Raw genomic sequence first — 17473 nt, forward strand, 5'->3', positions numbered from 1 at the left:
AACGTGCAGCTTTCTCCTCTCTACCATGTGGCTTCCTTCCTCCAGTCACCTCCATCGCCGACCACCACTAGGCACGGCCACCTCCGTCAGCTTCCCCTCTCACTGGCAAGTTCATCCCCACCGGTGGCGAGTCCCACCAAAAACCCACTCTCTCTCCTCCTCCCTCCAATTGAATCGGTATGAAAACCCATTTATCTCCTTCTAGCGCCGCTGTTCATAGCCAGCTTGGCCATTGACCACCACCAATGGCACCGACACCTCATGGGCTTTCCCTGCATACCTCCACCTCCAACTCTCTCTCCTCCCTCGGATCACCCCTCATGAAGCCACGGCCAACCCACACGAGTTTCTCCCCGTGCGTCACCGTACGCGGAAACCTAGGCCTCCACCCATGAGCTCCCCTACCACAGATGGACCTCTTCCACCAAACCCATCTCCTCTCTCCCTCCCCATGGCACACACGTGCACAGCCCATAAAATGGGTTTCGTACATGGTTTCACCACCATCGACAACCTTAGCGCCGCCGTGCGTGGGTTTTAGCCCCACCAAGCACTTCCCTTGACCTCCATGGCTCCTCCTTGAGCCCTCCATGCCAGCCAAGTTCCCATCCATGGAAACCCATGGATTCTCCTTTTAGACCCACAGCCAGCCCTTCAAAGCCACAGATCTGCCATGCTCCGCCACCCCGACCACCATAAGACCACCTTGAGCCTTTCCAAGACCACACCTAGCTATCCCTAAGCCAAACCACCACCTTATGTTGTGGACAGCCACCATGCAAGGTGGATAACCACTGTGCACAGTGTTAACTACCACGTACGACTATTCAGACGCCTTTGATCGTGACAGGCAACGAACAAAGCATGGGTTATCCCGTCGATGGTATAACCCTCTATCTCATTATTTGTGCTATATGTTAGTTCATAGGTTGTGGACTGTGCTGTTAATATTTTGGTGTTCATTGTGAAGTGTGGTTGTGTAACGAAGTGTTGGGCATAACTGTGTAGTGTTGTGGATTGTGCTATGAAGTATGGGTGTGAGGTGTATGCCATAGTTGTGATGCAGTGTGGTGTGTGTAAGGAGTACACATGGAGTGTATGCCATGTAGTGCGGCGATGCACCATATGGCGTCTCGGAAATAAGAGGATGGTTGCATAGTTAAGGAGCGTAAAGTGTATTGTGTAGCGTCGAAAACTGTGTAACAGTGTCCCAAAATAGTTGTGACGGGTGTCACCTTCTGGTTGACTTATGGCTAAGATTATATGTGAAATGGTGGAAAAGTGTAAGAGTAGCACAGCGGAAGCATTACGGGCATCGTGACGTGACAGAGGTGCATTTGTGGATGCAGTCTTGTCTTGTTAAGTGTCAGGATGAACTTGTGCAAGGCCAAAAAGTAGGAAGAGTCCTACTGACCCGATCTGAGCAAGTTGGTATCGGAGTATGGAGCTTGTTTATACAAGTGAGTGTTCATTGGAATATAAGTTGATCTTAGGTGAAAAATGGTATGGTACATGTGCATCTGGCGAGACATGTACATCGGATGGATTTACCATATATAATGGGTAATCTGTCCTTAGCATAGTTACACGGTGTTTTAGCCCTAGAGTTGGCTTAAAGTTGTGTGGCATTTATGGATGGGAATGAGAATCGAGTATGGGCTAGGATACATGCAAGTAGTAATGGGTAAGTTGCCTAGGATTGGGATGCGTGACTTAGTCAGTCCACGTCATGAGTCGACATGTGGTTAATAGAAGAGTAAGATGAAGGTCTTAGTGTCTTAACTCTAAGGTGAATCACAGAGGTTCACTTTAAGGGATAAGACTCCGAAGGTTTTTTAGTATAGTAAATGGCACGTAAGAACCCAGAGATGGACGGAGAGTGTTCTAAGTTAAGCGTAGTTCTATTTCTAGTATAGTTGCTTATGCATTAGATAGAGAATGCCATGAGGTTATGTGTATGCATGTAGATTGCCATCTGACACGCACACGAATAGACTGCATGGAATGAGTATGGCATGAAGTCCAGGTAAGTATTGCGTTCTTACTCTTCTAGAGTTTTCTAAAAAAGAAGAAAATGAAACGAAATGTTTTTCTTAAGATGCTTTATGAACTGACACAAAATACTATTTTAAGAAAGAATGCTAAGCATAAGTTTTCAAGTATATGTACGTAACGACCCTCCTTGGCAGCCCCTTTTCACGTATCCAAAGTATGTAAGTGTATGCATGTGGATGGATGTTATACGAGGCACGTATTGTATGTATTTTTACTAGATGAAATGAGAGGTATACGTATTGTATGTATTTTTACAAAATGAAATGAGAGGCCTCCGCCCAAAGAAAATGTTTTAAAATGTCCCATGCTTTTAAAATGACTTTTATGAATGAAATGACTAAAGGACTTAAGAATTGTAAAGCACTGTAAGGACTAAAATGAATGAATGAACTAAAAGAAAGGAATGAAAGAACTATAAAGGACTGAAAAGGCAAATGAAAAGAATTGAATGTTTAATGTATGAAAATACATAACGGCTACATGAATGGAAAGGAAAAGGTACCGAAGGACTGGACTAGGTAGATTGCAAAGCTAGGTAAGTAGTACTGGTAATGCACCCAGTGCTACACCCTGACGGAATGGATTCCCAACCCTTTGCCTAGGGCAGAATCAGGCCCAAAAGACTGCTAATCCCAGCATAGGAGTGTAATAGTATGCTACGGCCAATGAAAGAGATAAGAATGAATGTATTCATGTTAAGAAAGGATGCATGTATGCATGAAAAGACCCTTTAAGAAATGAAGGTAGCAAGGTGTGAGTAACTATTTTACGAATGAAAACCCTCTTTAAAGAAAAACCCCACCTCGCAACGTTTTAAAAGGAATTGAATGTCTATGTATGATATGTATGAAGTGATGAATGCATGCCTGAAAACTTATGTTATTATATTTTAACTGTATGAAGTAATGCTTATGAGTCATCGACTCATTTTAGTTTTAATGTGTGCGCTCCTAGGGACAAGATAAGTATGACGCATCAAGACAGGCACATCACAAGGGGAAGAACACGAAAGCCTAGACATGCTATTTTGTACTAGAGACTTTAATTATGAAATATAACATTTTTCATTGTAACTTTTTCATTAAGAAAACAAGTTTTATTTATAAAACATGGAGCATTTTGTATCCTGTCACGAAAGGAAAGAAAATTTCAAAATGAACTGTAATTCCCGTCTATTTTCTTAAAATCATTTTCTAAAAGACTCACCACAAGGACGGGTGTTACAATTGCATACTATTTGCCATGAACGAGGGGTGTGTAGCCTTGTGTTCTACGTCCTGGCATCTCAGTCACCGCCAAATCCCAAGTAGCGGTTGGGGGCGCCACTAGGGCCATGCTGTTTCCTACAAGCGGTAGTGTCGAAAAGAAGAGGTTTTTTCCCAGCCCGAAGAAAGGCAAGGGAATAGTGACAAGAGGACAGATGCCGTCTTTTTATTTGCTATGCCCAAAGTGTGGAAAGAGTCATCCCAGAGAATGTCACGGTGATTATAGAGTCTATTACCATTGCGGGAAATCTAAACATTTTGTAACCTCCAGCTAGAAATTTAATAGTGAAATTTTTATTGACTTTAGGAACCTTGTGAATACCCCATAATTTTTCAAGAATCGACCACCGATCGCATAGGTTTTTGTCTGTCAATATAGTTAGTGTTATCACTCACCATAATGTTAGAAATGCGATTTTAATTATTTGAAGTAGTTAAAAGTGTCAGAATGTGTTGTAGTCTATGCCATTAGACTCATTTGATTATTTAGGATTTTATAACGTAATAACTCATTTTCATATTTTCGGATGAAGCGCATGCTCAAAACTATGAATTTATTTTTGAGGGCACGTCGGGGTTGAATTTTGGTAAACGATTTTCACTGTAGGTTCATAGAATATTTAGGATCTTTCAGTACTAAGTTTATTATTTTTTTGAGTGAGTAGTAACCTCGATAAGCATACCAAGTGTAGTGTTTTCAAAATCACAGTGTGGAATGTCCAAATTAGGTTGGAGAAGTTTTATTTGGAAAACTTGGTAAGATCTTAGCCACACATGATGAATAGTATTAGACACTTGGCACCATGAGGAACATTTGATGGATTTGAAGGAATCCAGGTGTGAGATCATGCCACCTAAGCAAGAACTATATTCTATCCGACCTACCAAATTGTACCAAGGAGGATTTACACTCTAGTGAAACCTTATATGATTGGAATCCAACTGAGAACCCAAAATCATGGTTGAAACAAAAATCCTAAACGATTTTATCCAAAATCCTAATTGAATCGGTTTCTAGCATTGTATTTAATCGCTTGATTAAATTACTTCCACATGCTATTAATCTTTCAAATTTATGTTAAAAGATCATTATCCAACCTTTCTAACATTAGATATTTGATTAGGGCAAGAGAAATTGGATTTAAGTTTGATAGCAACCCAAACCCTCTTAGAATCTCAAATTGAGGCCCATTCGATATAGGCCCATTAAGGCCGATGAAATTGCCCACCTTAGCATAGCTTTTTAGCCAAGGAATTTCATCCCTCACATGGAAAATTAGATGTCTTCAAGAGGGGCCATAAGGTTCTAGAAGGGAAAAGCTAAAGCGTCACCTTACTTTTTCAATTCTACACTCCACCATAAGGAAACATCTTGGGCCGCCTTTTGTTTATTGTATTGGGTAAAGGCCAGCACTCAAGCTTCACTTCAGCGTTATTCTCTTCCATATCTTGTGCAAGAAGCTCTCCAGCCCAGTTCCCACGAAATTCATCTTTCCTTTACACTTTTTAGCTTTTCTAAACACTTTTGCACACCTGATTCAAAACTTTTGTAAGTGTTTTGTCACAAAGAATCCTCATGAAATTTGTTCTATTTTGAGTCTAGTTTACGTGGATACATTATTTTTTCCATTTGAATATCATTTTGGCAGTCCAAGGTTATTAAAACCCCAGAAAGGTCATTCTAGGCAATAAACTGAAGAGTATGTTATATTTTGGAGTTTTTTTACCAAGCTAATGGATAGATTTTGGTCCAAACGTTTTATGGAGTATTGCTAACATGTGTATATGATTAGTGGTTGAGGATTTGTTGCATGATTAGAGGTTTTGATGAAGGTTTTTTTAGATCTAGAAACTTAGAAACTAGAAGAGAAAAAAACAGTTTCTATTTTGAAAAAGTTTAAATCTGTTGTAGTTTAAACCTACTCCAATGGCTTTATGATTAGAGGTTTTGATGAAGGTTTTTTTAGATCTAGAAACTTAGAAACTAGAAGAGAAAAAAACAGTTTCTATTTTGAAAAAGTTTAAATCTGTTGTAGTTTAAACCTACTCCAATGGCTTTGATAATTTTATTGAAGGATTCTAAGTCTCTTAAATATATGTTAGAATATTATTTTAAAGATATTTCATGTTTGATTTAAAGATATGAATTTTTATGCAAGAAGATATTCAGATAGGCCAAAGTGTTGATGTTCTAGGCTAAATTTATGTTTTGGTTGATTTTTAACCATGTGATCTTGAGTTTGAAGGTTAGATATATTTTAAGATACCTTTTTAAACCATGTGATGCTTTGGTTTGAAGATCACATATTTATAAGTCATGGATCAAGCGGTTGATCAAAACAAGTTAGAAACAAAAATCAGTTTTTGAACTTAGAAAGAAACCGAAAAATTCAAGTATGGTTTTAGTGATTTTGATAAATTTTGTTCATGATTCAAAATATGATTAGTATTATGAATATGTTATTAATATGTTAGAAGTAAGATTTGGATTTTTTTGAAGTTCTTGGAGATGCTTTGAAATATATCAAACCATATGATTCAAATGTTTACCTTTTTAGTTAAAAAGTTTAGATCCTTTTTCTAAACAATTTGCGATTGATTACTAGCATATTTTTAGTGGATGTTTTGAGTATGATTCTAAACTTAGGATAGAAAGATCTTTGTTACAAAAATTTGGTTTGATTATGAGTTTTGAAATTGGAAGAATTGCAACAAAAATCAAATGAAACAGCCTGTGTAAGTCTTCGCCCCAATAGAGTTTTTGTGATTGTGTTTAGTTTTAAATTTTTCTGATTTGATATTTGACATTATGACAAAATTTACATGAGGTATGTAAATATTGGTAATTTTTGGAGTTAGGATGCAAAATCCTTAGATTATAGGTAAAATGATCATTTTTTCACATGTAGAGGGTAAAATAATAATTTATCTCTAAGTTAGCACTTTTCTATATTTTTAATTGTTAGTGATTAATTTCTAACTTTTAGAATTCACTATTTTCAGTTCCTCGTGATTGTGCTTGAATTTTCTTAGAAAACATGAAGACTGAGATAAATTATCTTTTAACTTAATATCAATTTAATTTATATATGTGATGAGTAAATGAACTATAGTTTATGTATTTATGTTATCATATGTGTCATGCCAAGTCATTACATATTCATCAATTACATAAAATTTACTGTCATGAATTATCCATCTGTTACCCAAGATATTGTGCATGCATCGTTAACCTGTGTGGAGGTTTTCTTTTAACATGCTGATATCTATAATCAAATCTCACTATGGTAGTCTCAAATACCATTCTTCCCAAATCGTAGATCTTGTTATAGGATCTGAAGGAAAGTCGAGAATCGACCAACTGGAAATGTTCGACTAAGTGACGGTGCGACATCGATGATAGTATAGTAATTAACTTAAATTACTAATTGTACTTACAGAGCTAAATCTCCAGTACTCTTTTGATCACAACCATTTTGAACTAGCATTGTGATCTCGGTTGTTTAGTATATCATTATATATGAAGTATGTTTTAAGTATTTGGGATATTTTCAGTTTGGTGCATAGTGTTGCTAAAGAAAAAAATTATCCACTGCGAATATTGCATAATGTTATATGCATGTTAGGAATATTACATCTTATATGTCATGAACGGAGGCAAATAACCTTATGTTGCATGTCTTGATGTTTCAAATGTTCGTTCGATCCCAACCGAAATTTGGAGGTGTCACATATTTTATCAGAGGTTGTCCCAACAATGGTCAAGGCAGTGGAGCTGGTGATCACAAGCCAAGGCCCCACATCCCAACACGCATGTATGCTATAACCCTAGGTGATATTTATGCTGATATCCCAAGAACAAAAGGAGCTAGCATCATCCCTAGTACCTCTCTAGACCTTTTTATGTTTAAGTTTAGCTAAGATTTGTTTGACTACAATTAGTGGCAGTACTACTATATAACTGACATTAGGCAATGCTTTGCCATTGCGATTTGTAGCTCATACGTTGGTTTCAAGTGAGTCACTGTTTTTAGTGACTTTGGCATTACACGAGAGTTTAGTTCGAAATCCAAATTTTTACCAGGTAGTAAGAGTAACAATTCTCATTAAGAGTATTATTATTCATATCAGTGTAGATATAGAATACCTTTTTAGTAATACAAGGAAGGAGATTGATGGTTGATGAATAGTATTTTACATATTTGGAGATTTTTTTAATTCGGAGAATACGATAAAATTTGTGTTTGGAAGAGTAAAGTGATTGGGAGAAGTTTTGGCCTTAGTATGATTTGTTTATGATAGTAGTTTTATCTAGCTTCCATTGAGTGGTTTTGATGAAGCTTTGTCTTTATGGATATGTAGATCGCCCTTCTATTGGAGATAAATATGTGGGGAGTAAAATCTTAATATTAAGGATTTACGCGAACAATAGGAACAGATCCTTTTATTTAGAGTTAGAATAAGAGGCAGCTCATTATGGATAGAAGAGCTATGACAATCACAAGAGAGAAAGTCTTGAGTTTAATTTAATACTTGAATGATTATCGAGGTTCCACCTATGAGGAGGAATGATTTATTGTGATTATGAAGGAGTAAGCTAGTCTTAGACAGATAAAATTCCTTGAGGAAATAGAAAAAGTAATTTTAGATGTGTATGGTTTAAAATTTTTCCAACTGACAAGGACACATGAACTGTATCGCTTATGTTTTTCTAAGGAAAAGTTTTGGGAGATTATCCACTTTAAGTTTTAGATCTAGAGAGTATGGCAGTATGACTTGACTCATTTGTGGAAGGATTCCAGTACAATTGTTGATTTGAGAGAGAGTTAAGGAATGGTAGATATAAATGCGGTGAATAACACTTTGGATAGTAAGGAAAATAGTGACTTCACTTAAGCAAGGATTCAGTATCCTAAAAGGTTAGCGTAGAAGTCATTAAATTTAGGCAGTAACCTTTGTGAATGTTATACTTTTTCCTTATATGGTGGTAGTTATTTTGTGTAACCCTATGATGGTTATAGATAAGAATAGTGTGGGCTACGAGAGGAATGTGTTCCCTCATAAAAAACGTTACCCGCCTCTACACTCAACCACAAGGATAGATCGGGATAGCTTCAAGGCTTGGCATAGGACTAAGTAGTGTTCGGTGGAGCAGCAGAGGAGATTGCCACAGCCGCCAACAATGACCCCATGACGTCAAGCTCATCCATGTCATCAACTCAGCATCGTTGAAAACAAAATCGTAAATGATTTTATCAAAACCATAAAGTTGACCTCCAAAAAACCCTAACTGACTTGGCTTTTAGTATTGTATTTTATCACTTAATTAAATCAAATCACTTTTACATGCTATTAATCCTTCAAATTTATTTTATGACATCATTATTCAACTTTAGAAATCACTACTTTCAGTTCTTTGTGATCGCCCTTAAGTTTTGCTTAGTGATGAAGTGCTAAGACTACATGATTACGTTACTTAAGTGAATAAATTGTTTAGCTAAAAATTATTTAAGTACTTAATTATGCAGTAGATTATGATACTCGAGTCAATTCATAAATTCTAATATTTTTATACTTAAAAAGATTTATAATGTAGTGATTCACATCAAAATAAATATCTCAGTTTTACTCATCTCATATCTTACTTATAGGCTGCAGGGTATTTTTGGAAACAAAAGCAAGAGAGTCCGAGGCTCACTGGCATGGGCAGTACAATGCTCGGACGTGCAGGAGATTGCCTAAAGCCACGACAAATCAGGCATGCCGCTGGGCTGGCAGATGGGAGTAGTAGGAACATGCCTACAGCTCTACATGCGGGAGTAGGTACAAGGAAGGGAACGTGGCACACTGAAGGCCAAGTGTACCAACGTAAGAAGCAAGCCAAGCTGCCGAATCCTCGGAGCCGCTGGTGTGATCATCAGGTATATCAACTTTAATTTTAACCATTTTCCTTACTTTCTCTATGCAGAAACCCCTCGTAATGCCTCTAACTCGGCGCTGGTTTACAACAGTTATATATACAATAATTAAAGCATATATTTTAATTAAATTATTTTATTTGAAAGATATACAGTGATAAAATACCTTGTTCTGATTCTGGTGATGTTGGCGGGTGAACCACACGGGGAGTTAGTAAGTGGTGGGGATGGCTCACGTGTTCTTTTGCATTTAGGAGGTATATCTATTTGAAATTATAATAAATTATTATTCTAACAATATACATTTCATATTTTTATAAGAATTATACCTACACAAATATCTATTTGAAAATCATTCAATATCAGTTTTGTTGGACGAGTCGCTCTCATCCTCAGTAGACACTTCAGTTGATTCATGTTCTTCCGACATGTCACCTTCAATTATTTCGGGTTGAATATCTTCTCTGCGCAATGGGACCATGTCATATTGGCTTAGATCAACAAATAGATTGATGTCTGATTCATTTTCTTGATATGCTTCTTCATGGTCTGGACTATCAACTTCTTCATGTGGTTTGTCTGCCTTTGGAATATAATCATATACATTTCTCGGTTCACACTTCTCAACTACCCGCCATGGATTTCCATACTCTAGATCATCTAAATAAAAAACTTGATTTGCTTGGCATGCGAGAACGAAAGGATCGTCCTCATACCATTTGCGAGATGTATTGACACTTACAAAATATTCCTCCTTACGCACTCCCAACCTAGGATTTGAGACATCCCTTCAATTACATTTAAATAACCAGACCATATATCCCCCCACATACTTTAACACTATGATATCTTCCACAATTCTGTAAAAATCGATATTATCATCCCCATGGCTTCCTTCGACTACGACCCCACAATTTTGAGCTTTCCTATATCGTTCTCTCCCTACTATGTGAAATCTATATCCACGCACCAAACATCCTGAATATTGGATGGCCCGCTTAGACGAACCACATGCCAAAACATACACTTCTGGTCAGATTTGACCTGAATGTTCACTATATTTCGATGCAACCTACATAAATAAATATTATTCTACTTATATCAATATCATATATATATGATGACATTCAAGGTATAAAGTTCAAAATAATTGTGCATGTTTTTTTTAGTAATACCATATGTTCAAACCACGAGGCAAATTATTCTTCGTGCGTCTTTTCTATGTCAGTCACACCATTCGTGCAAAGTAGTTGTATATGTTCGCTGCGTATGTTAATGTGAACTATTAATTTGTATCAATATATACTATATTATTATAAATGCACTTAAAAATACTATTAAATTAGATGATCATCACTAACCTCAAATAGTGTTCAATCTCTTCACAGTTATTCAAGACATACCATCGAGCTCTTTCAAACTCTCGCCCACATAGGTCATAACCCCCTTGTGCACCTATGGGACATACTTTCTGGAAAAACATGGTAAATGCTAAAAAAACTCTCATTTGTCCACCTTCATAATTTCGATCCGGTCTCGTAAATCTAGTATCAACCCCATGAAAATACATTGAACAAAATATATGCAACTCATTATGAATGTATGACTCTGTGATTGATCCTTCCGGACGAGTCTTATTCCCCACAGATCGCTTAAGTTTTCCCAAAAACTATTCAATAGGATACATCCATCTATACTGAACGGGGCCAGCAACTAAAGCCTCACGAGTAGATGCATAGCCAAATGAACCATTACATCAAAGAATAAAGGCAGGTACAAACTCTCAAACTTGCACAATATCAATGCAATGTCTGCTTCCATTTTTAATAAGGCATCAACTTTCAATGTTCTACTACAAATACTCTTGAAAACTCACCTTAATTCTGTGAAAGCTATATGAACATCTCGAGTAAGCTTTCCACACACACCAATTGGCAACAATCGCTGCAAAAATATATGGCAGTTATGACTTTTGAGACCAATTATCTTCCAATCATGAGTTCGGACACATCTTGACATGTTCGAAGCATAACCATCGGGTAATTTGATTGTCATGAACCAATCACAAAATTTGTTTCTCTCATCACTTGAAAGTGTATACCATCCAAGGGGCATATAAGCTGACGACCCAGTATCTTGCAAATGCAACTCCAATCTTATTTCCAACTCTTTCAAATCTTTACAAGAGTTGACTGTATCTTTTGTCTTCCCTTGTATTGACATTAGGGTGCCCAAAATATTCTCACATATATTTTTTTCAATGTGCATAACGTCTATATTGTGACGTAATGTCAAGGTAGACCAGTATGGCAACTCAAAAAAAATATTTTTTTTTTGTCCAATTCAATTTCACTGCTTGTCATTTCCTCTTTCGACATCTTACATCCTTCCCAAATCTGTTGTCTAGGACATCTTCCAATTGCGTGAGAATATCACCACCAGAATACTCTGGCAGTGATGACCTGCGCTCAACCCTTCCATCAAACATTGCTCTATTTGAATGTTATCTATGATCATGAGGTAGATATCGACGGTGTCTCATGAAACATAATTTTTGGCCATTCGTTAACCATTGAGACTGTGTATCTTTGTTACAAACAGGACAAGCCATTTTTCCTTTTGTGCTCCACCTAGACAAGTTCTTGTATGCTGGGAAATCATTTATTGTCCAAAATACTGCAGCATGCATCTTGAATTCACGCGACAAGGCCGCATCATATGTATTGACACCCTGTACCCACAACTCTTTCAACTCTGCCATCATTGGCTGCAAATATACATCTATTTCATTTCTTGGTGACCTTGGCCCTGGGATCAATAGAGTCATCATAAAATAAGGATCATTCATACATTTCCATAGTGGCAAATTATAAGGCATTAATATGACAGGCCAGCTACTATGAGAAGTGCTCATGTTGCCAAATAGATTAAAGTCATCAGTTGCTAAACCAAGACGTACATTATGAGGTTCTCGGGCAAACTATGGATACTCCTCATCAAATTTCTTCCATTGTAAGAAATATGCAAGATGCGTGAGGAATTGATCATTTTGAACTCTTTCTATGTGATGTCAAGTCATATCTGTCGCAGTCATCTAGAAAGTAAACAATCTCTAAAGTCGAGGAATCAACGAAAAATGTCTTAGCACTTTATGGGGTACATTATGCTTATCTGATGTCCATCTTGACTCATAACACACTAGACATGAATCAAATTCTGCATATTGCTTACAAAAGAGAACACAATCATTCTTACGTGCGTGAATGATATTATAATTAAATCCTAACCCTCACTTCAATTTCTTCTCTTCATAAAAATTTCGAGGTACTACGTTATCCTGTGGTAGAGCCTCTTTAAATAATTCAAGCAGCATATCGATGGCCTTTGCAGAAATACAACAAATAGACTTAATATAGCAACCTAACAGTGAATGACAACTTGCTATGACGGGTGCACCCTTCGTACAATTCTCGTTGTGCATCCTCCCACAGTGATCCAAAGTCTTCATTTCCCTCAAATGATTGTGTAGATGTTCCTTCTCTATCCCTGGCACCAAATATGCCTGCGCCAAGATCCCCTAACATCTCAATCATATCTTCTCCATTATCATAACTATCATCAGAAATATCAACATTTATGTCCCCCATTTCGATCTCGTTACATTCGTCCGTTTGATTAAACTGACTACCAAATCTATCTCCTTTAGGAAATGGTTCACCATGTAAAACGTAATGTGAGTATTTAGGATCAATTCTATTTACGAATAAATGATCCCCACTACGATCATATTATATGAACTAAGGTTTTTGCACTTTTTACATGGGCATCTTATAAATCCTCAATTGTCAACACTTCCACAAACAAATTCTAAGAAAGACTTCATCCCTTGTGCATACTACTTATAGTCTCGACCAAGTCTATCTCCCAATAACATCCAACTCTTATCCATCTATAAAAAACTCAATTCATGGGATAAACACTATCAAGAAACTATTAAAATACAAGTGTTTAATTACTATCTATTTTTAAGGTAGTTGGTCCTATCTCATTCAAGAGATTATCATCTATATCGCATATATACTTAGTCCAAAACTCGTATGTTAGTAAAAATTTTGACAGCATTTTCTTACAATTCTCCAAGTATGCTAGTCACGATAAGTCGTCAACCCTATTCATGGGCCGAGAAACTTACACACCCCCGTACACGGCCACCCAAGGTGTTTCACCACCACCATCTTGTTCCTCTCATCACCATGACCTTCTCCAAGAAATTTCATGGCCAACGGAGTTGTGTATGGCCCTCACTCTCCCTCACTCTTCAAAGCCGAAATTAGCTTCAAGTGTCCAATCTGCTGCCGTGCGCCGCCACCCACGGTCAATTCTCACTTCCATTAACTTTATAAACATCCCTTGACCATTCCCTATCAATTTTGTGTCTTGGTTTGTCCCTGTTTGAAAGTGGGTAATTTATTATCCACGGCCACAGTGTAAAATACACTGTTACGTTACTTTTTCTCCACCGTTTGCAATGTCGTGAGCTTTCAAAAAATACCTTATAGTTCTGTAAGTATTTTCCAAACTCTACTTTTAGATTTAAATATATTTTGCTCTTACAATAATTATTTGTTGGATTGGTTGGTTAATTCTGGACTGAGTCCGAGGAGTTCGGGGGTCGGATGGATTGAGGATGGAATTGATTGGTTTTGTTGATTTGTGATTGGTTGGTTATTTGTGCCTTGAAGCATGCATTACATGGAGCATAAATGTGCATTTTATTTAAATTGAGAAAATCCTTTTTTTTTTTTTGCGTAAATGGATTTTGGAGTGCATGTGTATCATGACCCCAAGCCGGGATGGGGTATTATCTCGGTGGAGCTCCTCTGGTCACTCGGGAGCGTAATATACTGAGTGACGTCCCCTGAGTTGTCGTTGGGCGACAACGGGAGCGAGTAAGATGGTAACGCTCTCGTACCAACTCCATGGCCCTTCGTTGGCGAGGGCTAGAGGATGCTTGGCTACGTACGCGCGGGGCGCAGAACTGGGCATCACTCGTTTAGGTTTCACACGCGTGGTTGTTACCTACAGTGTGGCACAGGAGTCAGGGTGTGCGGATGACCCCTAGGGGAGGTCGTGGTGCATTCGGATTAATTGGTTATTGATATGAGTTGGATTTGGACCAAATGAGACTTTTGGTGTAAGTTGGAAAGTAATATGTTTTTGGGGCCAAATGGGATTTTTGGCGTGCGTGGAAAAATGTGGTTTACGGGTCATGTGCATTTGCATTTTTTTATGCATGATGTTTGAGTTTTAATATGCTTTTATCTAGTGGCATTTGGATCTTACTTACTTGCGGCACCATTTTTGGTACCGTAGTTTTTGATGCAGAGATCAAGGAGGAGGAGGAGGCTGAGCCCGAGGATGCGGCTCCGCCGGAGTATTGATTTGGGAGTTTATGCTTTGTAGTTGGTTTTGAAACGATATTTGTGGTTTGTAATATTTTATTATGTATGTTTGAACGGCTTTGTATTAAACCAAGAAAAATTCTGGTACTTAGTTATATGACTTTGTTTATCCACCGTGTGTTTTCTTTTGCACATTTGTTGCTTATACACAAACTTGGCACTTGGCGATAGGGTGGTGACCCGTGTTGTCATCATCCCGACGTCTCAATTTCTCCGTGTGCATACGTGGGATTTGGGGGCGTCACAAAATCAATCCGATCCCATTTTTTTTTTTGGGGCCAAATGACACAAAAGTAATCGGTAGAAATGATGGGGCTTCACTCCTAAATCATTTCTACTGATTAAAATCTTTGATTATGGTGAATCCAAGAATTGTAGATTCAGGACTAAGTTGACTCAGCCATGTCTGTTGGCTCAATTCCGTTCGAATGGAATTTAATGTCATTCGAATGAAATTCAAAGCCATTCGAATGGAATTTAAGATCATTCGAATGGAATTTAGGGTCATTCAAATGGAGTTTTATGAGGTCATTTGAATGGATTTTAAGGTCATTCGAATGGAATTTAACGTCATACGAATGGAATTTTAGGCCATTCGAATTGAATTTAAGGTCATTCAAACTAAAGATGATATTTTCCAGCCCTTATTCAAACGGATTGGAATCCATTCGAATAAGCAGTTGCCAAACACTGCAGCACAACATCATCAAACTTCTTCACTTTAATTAGATTACATAATTATTCTATAGATCAACAGTTTACTAATAGCAAGCAGCAACAGAAGAAAACGTTCCCAACACCAAACAGGCCAAAGTAGCGAAGCAACTCCTTCTCAACCAGCCGTGAGGCCTATACTAATTGAGCAGGAGATCATTCTGGATGAATTCCGTGATCTCACTTGGGAGGGATGGAGCATACATGACATCATCACCGATAGTGGATAGACCCCAATCTGTCAGCAGAGGGGCACAGCATATCCTAAGATGGTCGGTGAGTTTTACCATGCCATAGGAGAGCAGTCTGGTGATACTCTGTGCTACAACTTAGTAGTCCGGGGAGTGAGTATTTTCTTCTCTCCCCACATTATTGCTGAGTTTCTTGATCTGCGGCAGGAGCCCAGTGCATATCCTACAGCAGCAGCGACTGCACCATCTGATGAGGACACATCAGCCGTATCCTCATCGCCAGAGCCGGGTGTAGAGACCGCAGAGCTGGATGTTGGCTCGGATGATAATGAGAGCGGCAATGAGGCACCTGATGATAGTCTCACAGACGATCAGGTTTGTGAGCTGGTGCAAGACCCTTCGGCTCCTTCATATGATGGCAGTAAAGTGATCCGATAGGGCAACTGTATAGCATTTTTCAGAATACTTAATCTAATTGTCGGGTATAACATTGATCCGAAAAAGCACAAGACTTATTTCGGGATTGAGCGGGCCAAATTTTTGTTATGGATAGCACAAGGGGAGCCGATTGATCTGGCATTGTATTTCTTCCTTTGCATTCGAACGGAGTCACGCTATTCGGGTGGAGGTAGTCTACCATTTGCACCGCTGATATCTAACCTCCTACTCCAATCGAGGGTTACAATGACTTCAAGTGAGAGGAGGTCGCCACAAATGGAGCCCGTTAACAAGATCACATTTAGCAAGAGCAAGGGTCACTTGCCGAAGATTCATGCAGTACAGGATTTGCCTCCACCTACTGATCCAGCTTCTACTGTTGCTGCCCGTGTTGAGAGACAGTCTGCTGGGACTACTCCAGATGAGGTACGAGCTATGTTGGCAGAGCACCGCCTACTTATATTGAGGGAGTTCATTGAGCTCATCATGGAGAAACTTAAGGACCTGGATGGACACTTATATACCTTACAGGAGGATTTTGATTTACTTAACAAATAGATATTGTTAGTTATTATTTTACTTTTTTCATGTTGTATAGAACGTCTAACTCCTTTTGGGATGTAATTAATGTATAGTTTTTGTTTTTAGTGTTTGCTAGCCTCTTTATTGTTAATTATATTTTCTTTTCATTATACTTAATGTTCATGATAATAGAAAAAATGACACTATCTTTAAAGTAATATTTATTTAACTAAAATATTTTTAAATTAATTACATAAAATTAATTTATGAATTCGTAAATATTTTAATTCATTGTAAATCATAATATATAATATATAATATATAGACATTTTTATTTACTTTGAAAATGATAACAAATTAATAGAAAAAATACGTATTATTACAAGTTTAACAATATATTATTACAATTAAATAATGCCGTTCGAACAAGGTAATACTCATTCGAACCTCTTATATTGCATTCGAATAGATTAATTATCTGTTCGAATTAAATTTTATTAGTTCGAACGGTTTAGACTTTTGGAGACGATCTAATTCATCCCAGAATTTCCAGTTCGAACTAATATGTATTTGTTCGAACGGATTTATAAGGTTTTCCATGTTTTGAGATGAAATTTAAATTTCATCTCTAAAAAGTATTTTTAGAGGCGAAATTTATTTCGTCCCTAAAAATCAAATTTCTTGTAGTGAATGGGCAAGTTTATGAGCTGCTTCATTACCTTGCCTATGTACATGCTGGACTTTGCACTCATCAAAAGACTACATTAAACTCAGAGTTTCTTTAAGCAAATTCCCAAGCAAAGATAAAGAACAAGTTGCTGTTCGTAGTTCTTGAATCATCATTAAGCAATCACTTTCAAGAATAGTCTTCGAAATGCCATTGAAGCCTCCTAAACATAGCAAGGAGT

The sequence above is a fragment of the Carya illinoinensis genome, chromosome 6 (genome assembly GCF_018687715.1).
Source record: "Carya illinoinensis cultivar Pawnee chromosome 6, C.illinoinensisPawnee_v1, whole genome shotgun sequence".
Classification (NCBI taxonomy): Eukaryota; Viridiplantae; Streptophyta; class Magnoliopsida; order Fagales; family Juglandaceae; genus Carya; species Carya illinoinensis.